The sequence below is a fragment of the Pinus tabuliformis genome, chromosome 8 (genome assembly GCF_031772625.1).
Source record: "Pinus tabuliformis cultivar Carrire ecotype Pingquan chromosome 8, CPIR1, whole genome shotgun sequence".
Classification (NCBI taxonomy): domain Eukaryota; kingdom Viridiplantae; phylum Streptophyta; class Pinopsida; order Pinales; family Pinaceae; genus Pinus; species Pinus tabuliformis.
The window spans coordinates 220,113,946-220,131,515 of record NC_142294.1 but is presented as its reverse complement, the minus strand read 5'-3'; the positions used below and the strand labels follow the sequence as shown (position 1 = coordinate 220,131,515).

The window sequence follows — 17,570 nt, the reverse complement described above, 5'->3', positions numbered from 1 at the left end:
ATAAATTGCTTGAAGTGGCTGTGTTGGCTCAGGTCGTGGATTGTTTCTCTCTTTGAGGGTTTTAACCACGTCAAAAACACTGGTGTATTGATCTGTGATCTGTTTGTGAGTGGTGTCCTTTAGTGTTCTATGTGAGGAATTTACCCTGTAAATTCCTACATGGTATCAGAGCTATTTGAGGACTGCATCCGTTGGTGATCTAAATCCGAAGCTGGTACAATTGCGCCCGACTATCGTTTTTTAGATCTACTATTTCTAACTGGTTTCGAGCCGAGAGGATTGCTCTATTGTCTTAGGAGCATCTGTTTCAGTGAAGAACCCCTTTCGTTTCACGCGAAAAGGTTTCTGGTATCCCTAGCTACGTCATTTTTAAGATCTAGAGGTATACAATCTTTATTTGTAGTTTTAGTTATTTATCTCTCTGTTTATTTCGGTTTATTTGTCTCTCTGTTTTTTATTAAAGGATCTATACTTTTCATTTCTGCGTATGCTCTTTGCTCCGTGACTTTTTGCGATTTGGGCAAATCAGAGACAAAAAGGAAGGAATTTCTCATGCAAATGCTCTTTTTTGTCGCGCCTTAGTGGATCTTGGGAAATTAGAAACATTGAGTAAAATATTTAGTTTTTGGCGAAAGCTAACTTCAAGCCATAAGGTTTTGGTTTTTTTTTTTCATGTCTGTGTTGGGTTGTGTGGTTTTTTGTTTTGTAGGCAAAAATGATTTTTTCAAGTAAGCACGCACCCCAAAGCTTCAGTGACAAAAAAAAGAAAAAAGAAAAACCCCTTCCTCTTTTCAAAAAATTACTAACGTTTTAAACTAGCTCACTTGGGCCAAAGTTACTTTATGAGAATAGAGGTCTTGGGTTCAAGTCTTTCTTTTTGTTGAGTTACTTTTTCAAAAAGCACATGTAACTTATGTTTTAAATTTACTTTATGTAAAAGTGTTCTCACCCATTATAAAAAGTGAGTCACTTATAATTCTGAAGTCTCTCTTTATCTTTTATTTAAGTTACAATTTAGTGGGTAGCTCATAAAGTACCATTGTAAAAATGACTTTCACTTAGTTATAAAAGTGGGTCACATATTTTTTTTAAAGTGAGCTAATTAGATTACGTTTGAAAAAGGGGGGGGGGATTTTTTTAAAATATAACATTATCATTCACTTCCACACGTTCACATACTTTGTCGACATCTTCAACAACTTTTCTTCAAAAAGCCATAACTTCTTCATTCGGAAGCCGTTTTCAGAGCTGTTTTTTTTAATCGGTCTAATTTTTCGAGATCTTTCCATTGGAACACTTAGTTTCTGCATCTACAGCTTTAGTTTCTGTTAAAATGGAAAGTTAGTTTCAACATCTACAGCTTTAGTTTCTGTTAAAATGGAAAGTCCATGTTAAGTTATTCTTGACAACACCAACTACTTCCAATGGTTATTCTACATTGTGGATTTACTTAGAAGTAAAGGTCTTTATAGAATAGCCTCAGGCCAAGAATCTAAACCTAAAGATAAAGATAAGGCAGCCAAATGAGAAAATAGGCAAGATCAAGCACGTGGGTTGATAGGGATGTCTATTTCTCCAGACCTTAGATTCCATATCGCAGAACTTGGTACCCCTGATGAAACAATGAAACAACTCAATAAAGTTTTTTGGAATTAAAAATGAAATTAGAGCCCATCAACTCGAAAATGAGTTGCTTATGTTGGACCCCAATAATTTCTCTTCCATTGAAGATTTTTTGTCCAAGTTCAAGACCCTTAGACTTCTCTTGGAAGGTGTTAAGGTTAAGAAAGAAGATGGTAGCTTTATCTATTCCATTCTTACTAAGTTTGGACCAACCTACTCTGTGTTTGTTTCCACCTTCCATTCTACTAGAGAAGCCTTTATTTCTCAAGGACAAGCCTACAAGTCCCCCTCTTTTGATGCCTTTTGTGATTATTTAATAAGAGAACAAGAAAAACTCTTACATATTGGTCTTCTTAATCTTGGAAACTCTTATAAAAAAGCCTTAGCCGCCCAGCAACAATCAAGTTCAAAGAATCCTAAGAAGCAACATCCTAAAAAGAATGGTCCTAAACCAACCAAGGGTCCTAAGCACTTTCAGTCTCAAAATGAAAAATCAATTCAACAAAATGATAAGGCAAATAAAAACAAAGGGAAGAAGACTGATAGACATTGCAACTTTTGTAATTGAGATGGCCACTTAGAATCCAAATGCTTTAAGAAGATGGAAGCCTTGAAAGCAGCAATGAAGAAGCATAACATCCATTTGGAGCACTCCTCAACTTGAACTTAATCTTCAGGAATAACACTTTCTGCATGTGGTTGTCAAGCATCTCGGTCTAGTTATGCACTAAATGTATCTTCTTCTTCTCATTCTCATGAGTGGCTCATTGATGTTGGAGCTTCTTATCACATGGCCAAAAACAAAGCCATGTTTTCTTCTTTAAATGATTGTAACACAAAAAATATATATGTTGGTGATGATAGATCTCTTAGTGTTGTAGGGATTGGAACTATTCATCTAGACAATGGTCAATTTAATGATGTATTATGTGTTCCAACCTTATTCTGCAACCTTCTATCTGTATATCAGATAACTCATTCAGGTGAAGGTAAAATCATTGAATTTTCACCTCATGATGTTTTAATTAAGGACTTGAGAGATCCTAGACAGATTTTAGCTACTGGCATTGCTGATGATTCTACAAGGTTGTATAAGTTTAACAACTTTGGGTCATCAACTCTTCCCTCAGTATTTGTTGCTCATAATGATGAAGTGAGAAAAGTTTGGCATGAGTGATTTGGTCACTTAAACTATCGCTCCCTTCAAAATCTATGTAAAGAAAATATGGTGACAGGTCTTCCTATGGTATCTTGCAGAGACGGTGTTTGTTCCGGATGTGTACTTGGAAAACATCATCGAGATAGTTTTTAAAAATGTGCCTCTTGGCACGCCTCAGGCCCTTTACAGCTTGTGCATAGTGATTTATGTGCTCCACTTCTAGTAGTTTCATTCTCTGGCTACAAGTATTTCTTAACTTTCATTGATGATTTCTCCAGACGCACTTGGGTATACTTCTTAAAACTCAAAAGTGAAGTATTTAACATGTTCTTGGCCTTTAAGGCCTTTGTTGAGAAACAATCTGGACATCAATTTCTTAAGCTAAGATCTGATAATGGCAGAGAATATGTTAACAAGAAATTCATCAACTTTTGCACTGAGCATGGAATTCAAATGCAACATACTGTTCCATATACTCCACAACAAAATGGTGTAGCTGAAAGGAAGAATCGCACCTTAAAGTAAATGGCTAATTGGATGCTTCAATCTAAAGGACTCAGTCTTAATTTTTGGGCAAAAGCAATTCATTGTGCAAATTACCTAGTAAATCACACTCCTACTAAGGTTTTAAAGAATATCACTCTGGAAGAAGCATGGAGCTCAATTAAACCAGATGTAAGTCACTTTCGTGTTTTTGGAAGTGAAGCATGGGCCCGTATTCCCGATGAGAAACATAAAGCCTTAGAACCTAAGAGTGAAAAATGTATTTTTGTTGGTTATTCTGAAGATGTCAAAGGATATAGACTTCTTTAACCTAAATCCAAAAATGTTATCATTTGAAGAGATGTAAAGTTTGCTGAAAATATATCGGCCTACGAGCCTAGTTTGACGAATGTGCCACCTCTCTCTATCCCTTCTACTTCTGAAAATATTTCTTCTTCAGATGATGACAGTGAGGATGACAATCCTCCCCCACCTTCTCAGGATCCTCCTTCAGCTCCTTAGCTTCCAAAATGGGTCCGTGCTACTCGGGATGCAACAGGTTCTCTTGCAGGTGATCCTACAGATCAATGACGTACACGTTCTTAGTTCGATAGAGCCTCTTCTTTACTGGCTCAAGCTTCAACGAATTATGATCTTGACACCTTTGCAGAAGCTTCAGGCCATCCAGATTGGGATGCAGCTATGAATGAAGAATATCGTTCATTATTGGCAAATGATACATGGGATCTTGTTCCTCTTCCAAAGGGAAGAAAAATTGTTAGATGTAAATGGTTTTACAGAACCAAGTTTGGAGTAGATGGAAAATTTGATAAACATAAAGCTCGTCTTGTTGCTAAGGGCTTTTCACAAGTTGAAGGCATTGACTATACTGAAACCTTCTTGCCTGTTGCCAAAATGAACTCTATTCGCCTTGATCTTTCCCTTGCTGCCTCTTTCGAATGGGAAGTCTGTCAGATGGATGTTAAATCTGCCTTCTTGCATGGGGACTTGCATGAAGAAATCTATATGGAACAACCCCTTGACTTTATACAAACAGACACCAACCTTGTATGTTGGCTTAAGAAATCCCTTTATGGTCTCAAGCAAGTCCCTCGGGCTTGGTATGCCAAAATGGATAGCTTTCTTTTAGATATGGGCTTTTCTAGGTGTCATTCTGACAATACTGTCTACACCAAGAAAGTGGGTAAGTCTTTTATCATTCTTGTTCTTTATGTTGATGATCTCATCCTTACTGGTAGTGATCCCAACCTTATAAACCATGTGAAGCCCAACCCTAAAAAGCAGTTTGAAATGACAGACTTAGGACACTTGCATTATTTTCTTGATCTTCAAGTCTTGCAATCCAAGGAAGGTATTTCCCTTTCCCAGTCCAAGTATGCATGTGATCTTCTACACCACTTTCACATGGAAGACTGTCAGCTAGCCCCTTCTCCCTTTCAGTATGGAGCCAAACTTTCAGTCACTTGTACTTCCCCTGATGTTGATGCTACCTTATACCGTCAGCTTGTAGGAAAACTTTTGTATCTAACCCATAGGCGTCCTAACGTTTCCTTTGCTGTTGGCCTTATTGCTTAGTTTATGCAAAACCCACGTGAAAGTCATTGGAAAGCAGCTAAAAGAATACTTCGTTATGTTCGAGGTACAGTTCAGTTTGAGATTCATTACAGTGCAGAAGCATTTGCTCTATTGGTTGGTTTCACTGGTTCCGATTGGGCTGGTGACCCTGATGATTGGAAGTCTACTGCAGGTTATGTCTTCACTCTTGGTTCTAGACCTATTACATGGGCTTGCAGAAACCAAGTGCCATTTTTGTTTCTTCAGCAGAAGCAGAGTATCGTAGCGCCGTAGAAGCTAGTAAGGAAGCCCTGTGGCTTCGTCAGATCCTGTCGGAGTTTGGCTTTCAGCAGCAGCATCCGTCTACACTTTGGTGTGATAATCAAAGTTCCATTCAACTATGCAAAGATCCAGTCTGACTTCAGTACAACAAACACATTGAACTACACATGCACTTCATTAGAAAGCTCATTCATGACCATGTTCTTGAAGTGCAATATTGTTCAAGCGATGATCAAGTTGCAGACATCTTTACAAAGGCTCTCACAAAGGCGAAGTTTACTAAACTTCGATTTATGGTTGGAGTTTAGGAATTTTTCACTAAGGGGGGATAGGCTCTAATGCCTCCTTCCTTCTCCTATTGTGTCATATTTGTACATCCTTCAATCCTATCCCAAGTTGTTCTTAAAAGGGGATGTTAGGATATTCCGACACAGGAAATAGTTAAGTATAACTTGGTCTAGTGTAGAGTTAGATAAAGTGTGTTTCTTTACTATGTACTTTTGTAACTTACAATCCGACGGTCACGATCTGACGGTTCATTCTCTCCCTGGTATTATTGACACTTGATCTGTGGCTTAACACCCGATCATATCTTGGCCACAAGAAAAAAACAAAAGAAAGAAAATTATAAAATGCAAAAGATGGTTGGGACATTAACATTAGCACGTGGGCAAAAGCCAACCATGAGCCCTACCCCTTATCATCATGGCCATCACCTGGTTCCTGCGGCCAATGTTGCCCTATCACATCAATTAAAAGCAAACCTTGCATGTCCCAACCCTTGGTGGGCGATGCACTGCCCCACCACTAAGGGGGTAACCACTGCTACACATCATTTAAATCATCCTCTCATTTAATTCTGTACACAACGATTACCAACAGAATAAACTGAGTCATTTTATTAATAATGCGAAATAGGTACATAAAATTGTTGATTTTGGGTAACATCGGATGTGCTTTAGCCTTGAAAATTGGTGGAGAGTATAAGGCACATGAGATCTCCAAGTCCCAAAAACTGTTTGGAGAAATTCCACCCGGATGAGGAGTTATTAAAATAATGAATATTTTTAATGAGTTCCTAAGTTTAAACTTAGGAAAATAAAAATATTAATGTGTAGTAATAAAATATGGGTGAGAAAGTTCTAAATGATGAGGATCAAGGCAGTTCTAATCTCAGCTGTTGATTAGGGACTTAATCTCGGTTGCTGAAGACTCAACAGGAAAAGTATAAGAGGAGGCTTGAGTGTTAGTTGGAGACACATTAAGAGACCAAAGAATTCGACTTTCTAGGGTGAGGTTTGCTAAGGAAATCGAGTTAATGATCAGAGTTGTAGTGAGGGGTAGTTCGGCAAGGGATTTTCATCTGAGGCTGAAGAATACATAGCAGAGAGGCAGCACAGTACCGAGAGAGACAACGCAGGCCTTAGAAGGGCTGACGCATAGGCCGTAAAGCTGATGCAGAGGACACATAGGGATGACGCAGTGAGACGCAGAAGCCGCAAAAGACACAGAGAGCTGACGCAGAAGCCGTAGAGGCTGACGCTGGGGAGTTTCTGTGGGGCAGACTGGGAGTAGATCAGCAGATTCTAAGCCAGGATAGGGTGACGTAGCGCCTGGAGGAGTGACACAGTTCCAGAGCAGTGTTTGGAGTAGCTTTCGCTATCCAGCATAGGGAACAACTGGAGTCACTGTGGGTATTGATCATCCAATTGTTGATTTGTTGGAATATCTGTCTCCGAATAGAGGTACTACTGCTGAGGATATTTACTGTTGGATGAGCCATTTCTGGCAGCCTAGTTGTATTCACGAAATCTGCTTAATAATACAAACCCTCTATATGCTGCACCGGTTTTTCCGAATTGGGTTTTTCCGGGGACGATTGCCCAAAAATAACGGTGTCCCTTGTGTTATTGTCTCTTTTTATTTCAGTGCATGATCTGTATATTTGTGAAGGCTGCAATAGTGTTTACTGCGATGTTTATGCAATTAAATAACTTGTTAATGTAAAGAACAAGTAGGAGATTGTAAACCAATTATTGCAGTAGGGGTTTCTGATGTGTTAGATTCAAGAATTTTCACAAAAATGAGTTGGAATGAAAGAACATGGGCTTGCAAAGCAAGCTTAGTAAAGCCCAGAAAGGTGTCTCCAACCTAAGTGAAGAACAGCCTTGGAAGAAAAATGTGCACTACCCAAAAGATAATCCACTGGTGGCTACCACTAAAATGAGGATTTTTGTTGAATGCTGCTCAGATCAAGCTGAGACTCCACCCTTGAACTCCTCCCCAAAAATAGACAAAAACTCGGCATGGGTTTGACTCAATCAAATAGGGAGGGAGCCCACTAAATAGTGCGAATTGCCCAACTGGCTACTGGTGCGTACTGCTGGGGAAACTCACTGCTGAAGCAATCCTCAACCCCTCTTCTTAGGATCCGCCCACCAAATCTAATTCTCCCTTGCGAAATGCCAAATCCTTCAGCCCTTTTTCCCTTCGAACTGCCTCACGCCAATGCATGTGCAGATTTGTCCAGAAAGGCCCATGCACTGCCAGAAACAAAATAATTCGGCTCTCAAGAATGGCCCAAAGCTGTCGCTGCAAAAATCCACCCAAAGCCTCGACACCAAGATAGAAAGGCTCCTGCAATTTTCTGGTCACCCAATCACTGAAGATGGCCCAGATATCTGCAAATTAGAAACTGACTTTGCACCTTGGAAATGCGCATTGCTAACACGAAACGCAGAAGATGATGCCCTAGAATAGACTCCCCAAATTTCCAGCTAGGGAGACATTCGAAGTTCTCCGAAACCAGCTAAGATTCTGCCTCGAATCCCTTTGCTAAGCATCAATCTAAACCCTTGAGCTGAACAACCCACAAGAGCTTGATTTCTTAAGTGTAATGGTCAAAAGATAACCTCAAGTGCTCCCTCCTTGCCTTTAAATAAGCTTGGCCCCATACACTCTCCTTGGTGGCCCCCACTTTGCCTCCAAAATCACACTCCCTCTCTATTGGTGTGCATTGCCTCCTTGGTGGCCCCCACTTTGCCTCCCAAAATCACACTTCTCTCTCTAGTGGTGCGCATGGCCTCCTTGTGGCCCCCACTTGATCAAGGGACGTCCTAAGGCTGCTGGCACAACCCCAAGAGTCTCCGCTAACCTCAGATAATAAATAAAAAATTGGGGACATTACATCAAGCACAACTTCTTTCAACATTGAGCTTTCAGACATATCTCAAGAAGTGCATGTTTGTGTGATAACAATTTGTCATCGTTGCTGGAGACCAAGTCCATTTCCCGGAAGACAACATTGGATTAGATTACATTCTTGAAGATGTTTGCTCATCCTAGCAACTCTTTTGAAAGAACAAAAACCTTGTCCTTTACAGATTTTGAAGACTTTTCACTTTTGATGCAAGACAAGTATCATTGTGAAGGCATTGACAACTCAGCTTGATGACTCCAGTGTGATAAAGTACAAAAAATTGCATTTATTTTCAGTTTTGATGCAAATCAAGGAAGGATGGCTCCTTGCGAATTCCATGAGATGTATCATGCTTTGGACATTAAGTACTTTCTAGGATACCCAAATAAGCCTCTTCCAAAATTTGGGAACCTCCAAAATTTCAATGATGAATCTTTTTCTGCTGTTCCACATGTCCTGTTAGTTATGAGGTATGGTTTGAAATTCAATTAAAGCAATGAGGATCTCTTGATAAGATCATTTTTACTTCTTTGGGCCAAAACCAAAATTAATGGGTTGCAATTCTAGGTATTCATTGAAGAATTTCTCAGGTGTTGGGGTCCAAATTTTCAGAGCTTTGGAGACACCTGTCAAGACCTATTAGCAGCCCTACATGAGGAAAGCGTTCTTGACTTTTGGGTAGACGATAAAGGCACTATTGAGGGGAATATCATAGACCCTCAACAAAAGCAGTTCCACACCTCCTTTGACGAATCTCATTATTTAAAGGATGATGGAATAGTCATTATAAAAAGAAACAAGTTCTGTCAGAAACTACTGTCTATGCCCAGTGAACTATTAGACTATGCTATTGTCAAAAAAGAGACTTGTGATGATTGTAATGAGAGTCTTATTGGCCATGAAGTTGACAGGCCACATGATGAAGTACTTGCTTTTCCAAATGAAGGTGAATTTAATGACAAAGAAATAGAAAATCTTGATGGCTGTCATCAGGAACAGGGATAGACGACAAAGCTTTTGTTATGATTGAATCCAGTAATGAGTTTACAGCAGCTTTGTAGTAGAACATAAGCATATGTGACAGAGCTATTGTACACTTGCATTTCTGTTAGAAAGCCAAACACCAAACCATGTATTTTAAGTGAATTCTGTGTGTCTAGTTCATGGAAGGGCCTTTTTTTCATGTTCTTCAATGATGAACTTTGTCATAATCATGCTAATTTGGTGGATAGGCAGCATGTTGAAGGGACGATTTATTTTCCTTTAGGAGAGAATGTACATGACAACAATCTTGATGCTTGTGAAAAAGAGAGGTACAGTCGAGATTTGTACCCAGGTTGCACAAGTAAAAATATATTGGGATCATGTGAAAACCTTGTGGCCTTATGGTTGGATGATGAAAGCTCAGTTTTCTGGGATGATGCATAACACTGTATATGTTTGAAGGCCTTCAATGATGTGATCTCTGCCACTCCAGAAGACCAGAAAACCATGAAAAAAGAAAAGCATTGCAAGGTCCACAAATACACTGACATATTTGATCTTGGAAATTATGCTTGGGAAGGGAACAAATGTGATTTAAGTTTTTTGTGACAATGTTAGCCCAGGGGAGCTAGCCTTTTTCATGGTAAACAAGTTTCATTATAAAGACAACGTTGCTATTCTTGTGGAAGAACATTCAGACTGCGGTAGTAATGGTTTGCCGAAGAACAAAATGAAGAATTCTTTCATCCTTACTGAAAGTTGCCTCAGATTTTGTCATATGATGATATGATTTATTCAAAGGATCATGGTGACCGCATGCATAAGAATAGACTAAATGCAGATAGAGCATGTGATGAGCCATTGTCTGAGGTCCAAGGAGTAAGGAATGAACATAAAGGAACATTTGGAATTCATGAGCTATGCTGTAAGTAGAAGAATAATTATTAATGACAGATCAGAGGAAGTGTAGAAGAGTTCTTCCAAAGGATTTCTTGTAGAAACTCCAGTCATCTTTGTTCCTTCAGGGAATGACAACCTTTGTCCTCTTTGTGGCTTTGATTTATTTCACGAGCAATATCTGCTTGATGAGAAATTGGTTGCTGTAGATAGATGTGTTTGATATATTACCTAGATGCTTGTCAATGTCAAGTAACACATGTTTTGGTATCCAGATTTGGCATGTCCATCACTTTATTTAGCTCAAGAGGAAATAAAATGGGTTCGTGAACCCCAAAGCACTAGTCCATGGTACTGCTATTTGGGTTATTACATTCACTCTTTTCTGAAAATGAGATCTGATGAAGCATATATTCCCAGGAATTCCTGTGCGTTGTGCACCTGCCAATGGAATCCTTTTCAGATTGCACAGATGTGTTTATATGGCATCATTTCCTTGTCTCCCTGACACTTGTGGCCATTAAGAACCCATTTTAAAACCCATCTGTATCAGCCAATACAGCAGGTGCGACTCCCTGACAAACAGAAGGAAATATTGCTTTGTATGACAGGTCATGTTGGCAAATTCAGGATCTGTGGAAGGGATGCTGATCTTGAAAACAATATGACCTTTGAAACAGGTCCTTTTTTTTTTGGTTCGCCATCAAGAGCTAGAAAGATGGTGTCCGTCAATGATGTGGCTCGTCATCTAAAAAAAGGTGCCTTTCTTAAAGATTTTCGTTCATTCCAGTCAGTTTCCAAAGGAGATAACTGTGAGAATCAGTCTGTTGATCTTTATAGACTATTTGAAGTTGCTGATAACATTATTTCTTTTGGTGAACGTGAGACTGTTCTCCCAAAGCATAAAAGGTGTGGGGATAATTTTTGTTATACACATCTGATGGAGATTTCCGCATATGATCATTCATGCTTTGATCTGTCCCTGTTTTCAATGATGATCAAGCACAGGGGAAAAGGTGGCTATGTGTTTTTGAGATGACGATTTTAGGAGGTTCTCATGCACTCTTAGAGAGAGCACATGTCTCCAAGTAGGAGCCTAATGTTATCCAATGCTTTGTCATGAGGGCACTTTTGGATCTGACGTGGATCATATTGTTAGTGAAGTTTTCAAGAAAGAAGTGTATGATATGGCAGCAAAAGATCATCCGAGGAATCCTAAATCAATGCATAAGATTCAAAAGTGCAAGTGCATGTGCATGGATCAAGTTCTTATGGATGGCGTTGCAAAGAAAATTGTTGGATGTGTTAGTTTTTGGATGATATGGTAGCATCAGACAGGTGTTTGTTGATTTGGGGTAGCATCGAATGTGCTCTAGCCACGAAATTTGGTGGAGAGGTTGGGGCACATGAGATCTCCAATACCCAGAAAGAGTTTGGGTAGATTCTAAATAGACCAGAAGATATTAAAATAATTAATATTTTTAATGGAGTCCCTAAGTCTAAAACTTAGGGAAAATAAAATATTAATGTGTATTAATATGAATTTGTGTTAGAGTGGTCCAAAAGATAAGGATCAAGCTAGATCTAATCTTAGCTGTTGATTAGGGACTTAATCTCGGCCGTTGATATGTCAATAGGAAAAGTATACAAGGAGGCTTGAGGGTCACTTGGAGAGTACACCAGATGATCGGTCATTACATTCTTTAGAGCGGGGTTTGCTAAGAGAGATAGAATCAGTGATCGAGAGAGCAGCTGAGGAGCATTGAGTACAAAGGAACAGAGAAGGCAAAGATTGTGCCGAGAAAGCAGCGCAACAGCCAAGGAGGGTGATGCAGAGCCAGCAAGGGCTCACGCAGGGCCATGCAGAGCCAACCAAGTGCTGCGCAGAGCACCAGAGGGGCCAGCATAGTTGACACAGAGGCTCCCAGAGTTGACACAGGGCCAGTGTGAGACAAAGAGGGGCTGACGCAGTTTAGATTGGGTAGACGTTGGGGTTGTAGGAGCAGTTTTGTGCTGAGGAGTTGCCGGAAAGTTTTTCCGGGGTTTCAGCCAGGAGATTTCTCTCAAACTGTGAGGTATCGCTGCTAAGGAAATTCTCTATTGGGTAGGCCAGTTACGACACCTAGATTGTACTTTGATATTGCTTAATAAGAAAAACCTCAGTTAGCTGCACCTGTTTTCCCGCATTGGGTTTTCCCGGGGACATTGGTCCAAAAATAATGGTGTCATGTGGTGTGTTTGTTCTTGTTTCTTTTAGTTGTTGATCTGTAATATGTTGAGCATGCATTGGTGTTTATTTTCAGTATTTACTTTGTAAATAACTTGTTAAAGAAAAATAACAAGTAGGTAGGAATAAATCAGAAAAAGTGCATGAAGGGTTTCTAAATTAAGTAAACTTAGAAACTTCAACATGGTATCAGAGCGTGATTGCAGATCACAGGAGGACTAAAAGACATCAGCTGAGCAGAGCAATAGCAGCAAAAAACAACTGTCCCGAGGTGACAGAAGCTGTTTCTAGCAGCGCAGAAGCCAAGGAAGTGTGACACAAAGCCAGCCAGAGCCACGCAGAAGAAGCCGGGAACTGCGCAGAGCCTCAAAGAGGCCAGCGTTGCTAACGCAGAGGGCCAGAGGGTTGACGCAGGGCATCCCAGGGCTGACACAAACCCATCCAAGGTGACGCAGAGCCAGCGTTAGGCAAAGGGGCTGACGCAGTTCACATAAAGGCAGTTTCTGAGGTCTAGAAGGCTGTAGGAATATTGCAGAGTGGAGCTGGTGAGGTACTGTAATCAGAACAGTACCTGACAGAGCAAGGGCAGAGGAGTTGTTACCGAGGGATTCTAGCCGAGGAACCCGGATCAACAGTGTAGTTGCACAAGACGATTAGAGTAGGGGACATCTCGACAAGCGACAAAGGGATTTCCAGGAGGGAAATCAGGACTTAGAGGGAGTCCAGAAGAGAACTTCCAGACGAGAAGTAGAGACTCAGAGGAGTCGAACAGAGAACTTCGAGGAGGGAAGTAGAGGAGCGTCATGGCACTACACGGGGTAAGAGACTAGGATAGATTGGACGAAGCATCGAACTTCGCTGTCTGGAAGGCCAAAATCTTATCAGTGCTTGACAGGAATCGTGTCAAGAACTTTGCCTTGAAGGTAATAGCTCTCCTAGTTGACCCCAGTGATAATGACAAGTACAAGGAGGTGATGGCGAGGGCCAAGAGCATTATCCTTGACGGGGTCAAGGATCATGTAGTACCACACATAGCCGAGAAGGAAACAACATTTGAGATGTGGGAGGCTCTCAAGAAGTTGTACTAGCATACTTCTATGCAGAGAAGAATGTTGCTTGAGAATCAGATGAGGTCGTATCAGATGAAGAAGGGACAATCGATTGACACCTTCCTCGGAGGACTGAATGAAATCTGAGATCAGTCGACTGCTATAGGGGCGACACCGGCTCAGGAGCTAATGGCGAGGACAACCTTGAATGTTGTCTCAGAAGACTGGGAGGTATTTGTCCAGAGTATACTGGGCAGAGGGACACTTCCACCTTGGGACGAGATGTGGGCAGCTCCTTCACTAGGAAGAGATCAGACAACAGTCAAAGACGGGTAGTAGTAGCAAGGGGATCAAAGTCAAGCAGGAGGAGGAAGACGTGGCCCTAGCATCTGAGGGAAAGCAGGAGAAGTAGAAGAAGAAGGTTATCTCCAAGCTCAAGTGCTTCCACTGTGGGGAGCTGGGTCATTATGTGATCCAGTGTTTGACGAAGAATAGTAAGGGAGAGTCTTCCGAGACTAAGGCAGCGCCAACACGGGCAGAGAAGGAAGTTTGAAAGACGATGACTGTGCCATGAGTGCACGCGCACCACTTGAGCGGAAGTGGGGAGACATCGAGCTGTAGTCATGAAGACTACAGGAGATGAGGGGCAGGATCTTCGAGGTACGCAACCTCTTGGATTAGACCGCCCCGACGAGGAGTAGCAGGACTGGCTAAGTGGGTAGAGACGGATGCGAATGCAGCGGCAGAGAGAGCTACAATGCAGGAGTCCCGAGACAGTGTAGGGCTAGCAGGCTGCAGCAGTGCGAGAGGCACAGGAGTTCCGAGACAGCACAAGGCTAGCAGGCTGCAGCAGTGCGAGAGGCACAGGAGTCCCGAGACAGCACAAGGCTAGCAGGCTGCAATAGTGCGAGAGGCACAGGAGTGTTGCACCAGTGTAGGATGGCACAGAGAGGTGTGCAACGGTGCGAGATGCAGGGAGTTGTTTCAACAACGCAGAGGTCAGAGAGGGAGCACTTGTCAGCGGCAGAGGGACTTTCAGCATCAGTGGGTGTCTCTAGCCCAACAAGGAGGTTAGTTTGAGAGATCAGTTACTTACTTCTCAGTAATTGAGTTGCAGTGCAACAGTGGGCAGCACGATGCAACATGATGAGAGGAGATGCAGTGCTGGGAGAAAGGACCAGCAGTAGTACATATGTAGAGGGAGACGTCGTACAAATGCGGCAGTAGCAGTGGCAAAACCATGGGCAACAGTACAGGATGCAGCAGTGCAGAGGATGTTGGGTAGTTGACTTCTTCACGGTGATTTCCATTGATAGGGAGTCAAATTAGTGAGAGATGTGAAGAAAGGAAGTGTAACAAATGTTAGACAACATTAGCATGGTCAGTCTAGCTACAGGTTGTAGAGGAGAGAGATGCTGAGAAGAGAACACCTTCCTCGCTAAGGGGGAGTGTTAGTTTTTGGATGATATGGTAGCATCAGATAGGTGTTCTAGTCTTAGATGATGCTGAGAGGCTAAGGGACATATGATCTCTAATACCCATAAGTGGTTTCATGTGATATGGCTCTGAAACACCTTACTTAAATTAATTAGCCAATAATTAAATTATTTCCTAAGTCTAACTTAGGAAAGATGGTTAATTAAGGTTAATTAATTAAGGATGCTCGAGATTGCTCTAGAGACTTCCATTAATGAAGTCTAATTGATCTTAGGTGTCGATGAGGATTTAATCTTGGCCGTTGAAGGACTCAATAAGAGATTATAAGAGAAACTTGAAGGGATAGAGAGAGACACATTGAGCATTAGTTTTCTTGGTAGATCGAGCTACCCAGTTCGCAGAAAGTGAGGGCGTAGTTCAAGCCAGAGGAAGAGCATTGGAGAGAGGGAGCAACAAAAAATTCGTGAGGATGATTCTGGGCAATTTTATAGTGTTTTTCCAATGCTGGATTGGCAGGAGAAAGGAAGCCAAATTTTTTATAGAAAGGGCTGCACAAGCCAGTGCGAGCGGCCAGAAACCCTAGTGTGAGTTTCCAGAGAGGGTTCATTTTAGTCCTCGGAGGTTGGGAGATCATCTAGAAGGAAGATTGAATATTTTCTAGGGGAAGAGGGAGGCTGGACGACTCACTTGGAGCCAATTTGCGGGAAGTGCAAGTTATTCCAGGCCACTAGTGCACATTTTTTGGCAGAGTACGAGTTGCCTATGAGTATTGCGAGCAGGTCAGTGGAGGCCGAGTTGATTTGCAGAGGGAGAAAATTATCTCCCAAATATTTTACCTGTGTATTTACTAGAGGATTGCCTGTTAGGCATCCAAATTATTGTACTCACAAAGATTTTCTACATAATAAAAAATAAACCCTCATCTGTCATACTAGTTTTCCCTTCGGAGTTTCCCTTTAGGGTTTTTCTGGGTACTTTTAGTCCATAATAACTATGTCACGTTTTATGTGTGTGAATCTATTTTTTAGTTCCTGATTTTACTTCCGCAACATATTTATTCTGTGAAGAATTGCAATTTGATTTATTCGTTAATTGCTGTAAACAATTAAACTGCCAATCAGTTAGGAGAATAAATTCTAGTTGTTGCAATTTCAATGAAATTTTATAGGATGGTCTTTGAGCCACCATTTTATGAATAATTTTGGACCAGGTCCCAAAGATCGAATGCTTGTCATCATTAATGATGGTGTTCGTTATGGAATGAGCATATTACAGGTATTCAAAATGATTCATGGGGTTCCAAAAGGTCACTCGAGGATGTTGTTAAAACAAACTTTTCGCTGATATCATTCTGTCAAGTAACACTGGAATGAAATTTGAGGATATCGAAGCTTTGGAGGATGCCTTTTGTATTTAATTTCTCTCAAACTTCTAGACAATTGGGACTTAGATGAAGATCTAAAGTTGGTATCCCCTCAAAGCCTTTCGACTGGATTGGATAAGTCTCAATTTTCCTATCTTGGGGTCAATTGAGCTTCCTGTTCTTGCGAGTGGACATGGTTCAATTATTAGGATGAAGAAAAAGCAAGGGGACACTGATCATGCAGGTGTAAAAGCCTCTTGTAATGCCTAGTGAAATGGGGTCCATCGTTATTGATATTTTGTTAGATTAGCTTCTTTTGAAGCTGAATGACTCATCATGCAAGCTAAAACAATGATGCCTCTTAAAGTCATCACTGGGAAAATTATTTTGTAAAGTTCCCATTTTTGGTTTCCTTTATGATGCGGGTCAGGTGGATTTCGAGGGTTTATGACATCCAAGTCACAAGAGCGAGATTACATCATCGGTGGGCCCGAAAGATTTTAGGAGTTTTATGGGGATTTGATGGGGTTCACTTGTTTTATTTCATCATCAGAGTCAGTTTTGCATAGTTCGTTCTTTGTTCCGTTGCATTCCGACGATTCTCGTAAAATGGGGTTATTATTGAACATATGTTAATTATTCATGCTTAAGGTGTTGTTTCAGGCTGATTATTTGGAGAAACACCTTAGTGTAATAACTTGTTAGAATCTAGATGAAAAGATCATTGATCATGCAGGTGTAAATGCCTCTTGTAATGCCTAGTGAAATGGGGTCCATCGTTATTGATATTTTGTTAGATTTGCTTCTTTTGAAGCTGAATGACTTATGATGCAAGCTAAAGCAATGATGCCTCTTAAAGACATTACTGGGAAAATTATTTTGTAATGTTCCCATTTTTGGTTTCCTTTATGATGCGGTTCAGGTGGATTTTCAGGGTTTATGACATCCAAGTCACAAGAGCGAGATTACATCATCGGTGGGCCTGAAAGATTTTAGGAGTTTTATGGGGATCTGACGGGGTTCGTTTATTGTATTTCATCATTAGGGTCAGTTCCACATAGTTCGTTCTTTGTTTCGTTGCATTCCGACGATTCTCGTAAAACGGGGTTATTATTGAATATATTTTAATTATTCATGCTTAAGGTGTTGTTTCAGGCTGATTATAAGGTGTTGTGTAATAGCTTGTTAGAATCTAGATGAAAATATCTACAAGGCAGGATGATGAAAAGGATCTTTGGGGGACCAATGTGATCATGGTAGCAAATTAAGCATTATTCGGAGTCAAAGTGACT

The 17,570-nt window shown here is 40.9% G+C and overlaps 1 protein-coding gene across 7 annotated transcripts in view; it reads left to right on the top strand.

Moving 5' to 3' along the window:
* LOC149234940 (histone-lysine N-methyltransferase ASHH3-like) overlaps positions 1–17,570 on the top strand; it is a 343,338-nt gene that overhangs the window by 231,827 nt on the left and 93,941 nt on the right. The gene's annotated exons all lie outside the window — the stretch shown is intronic.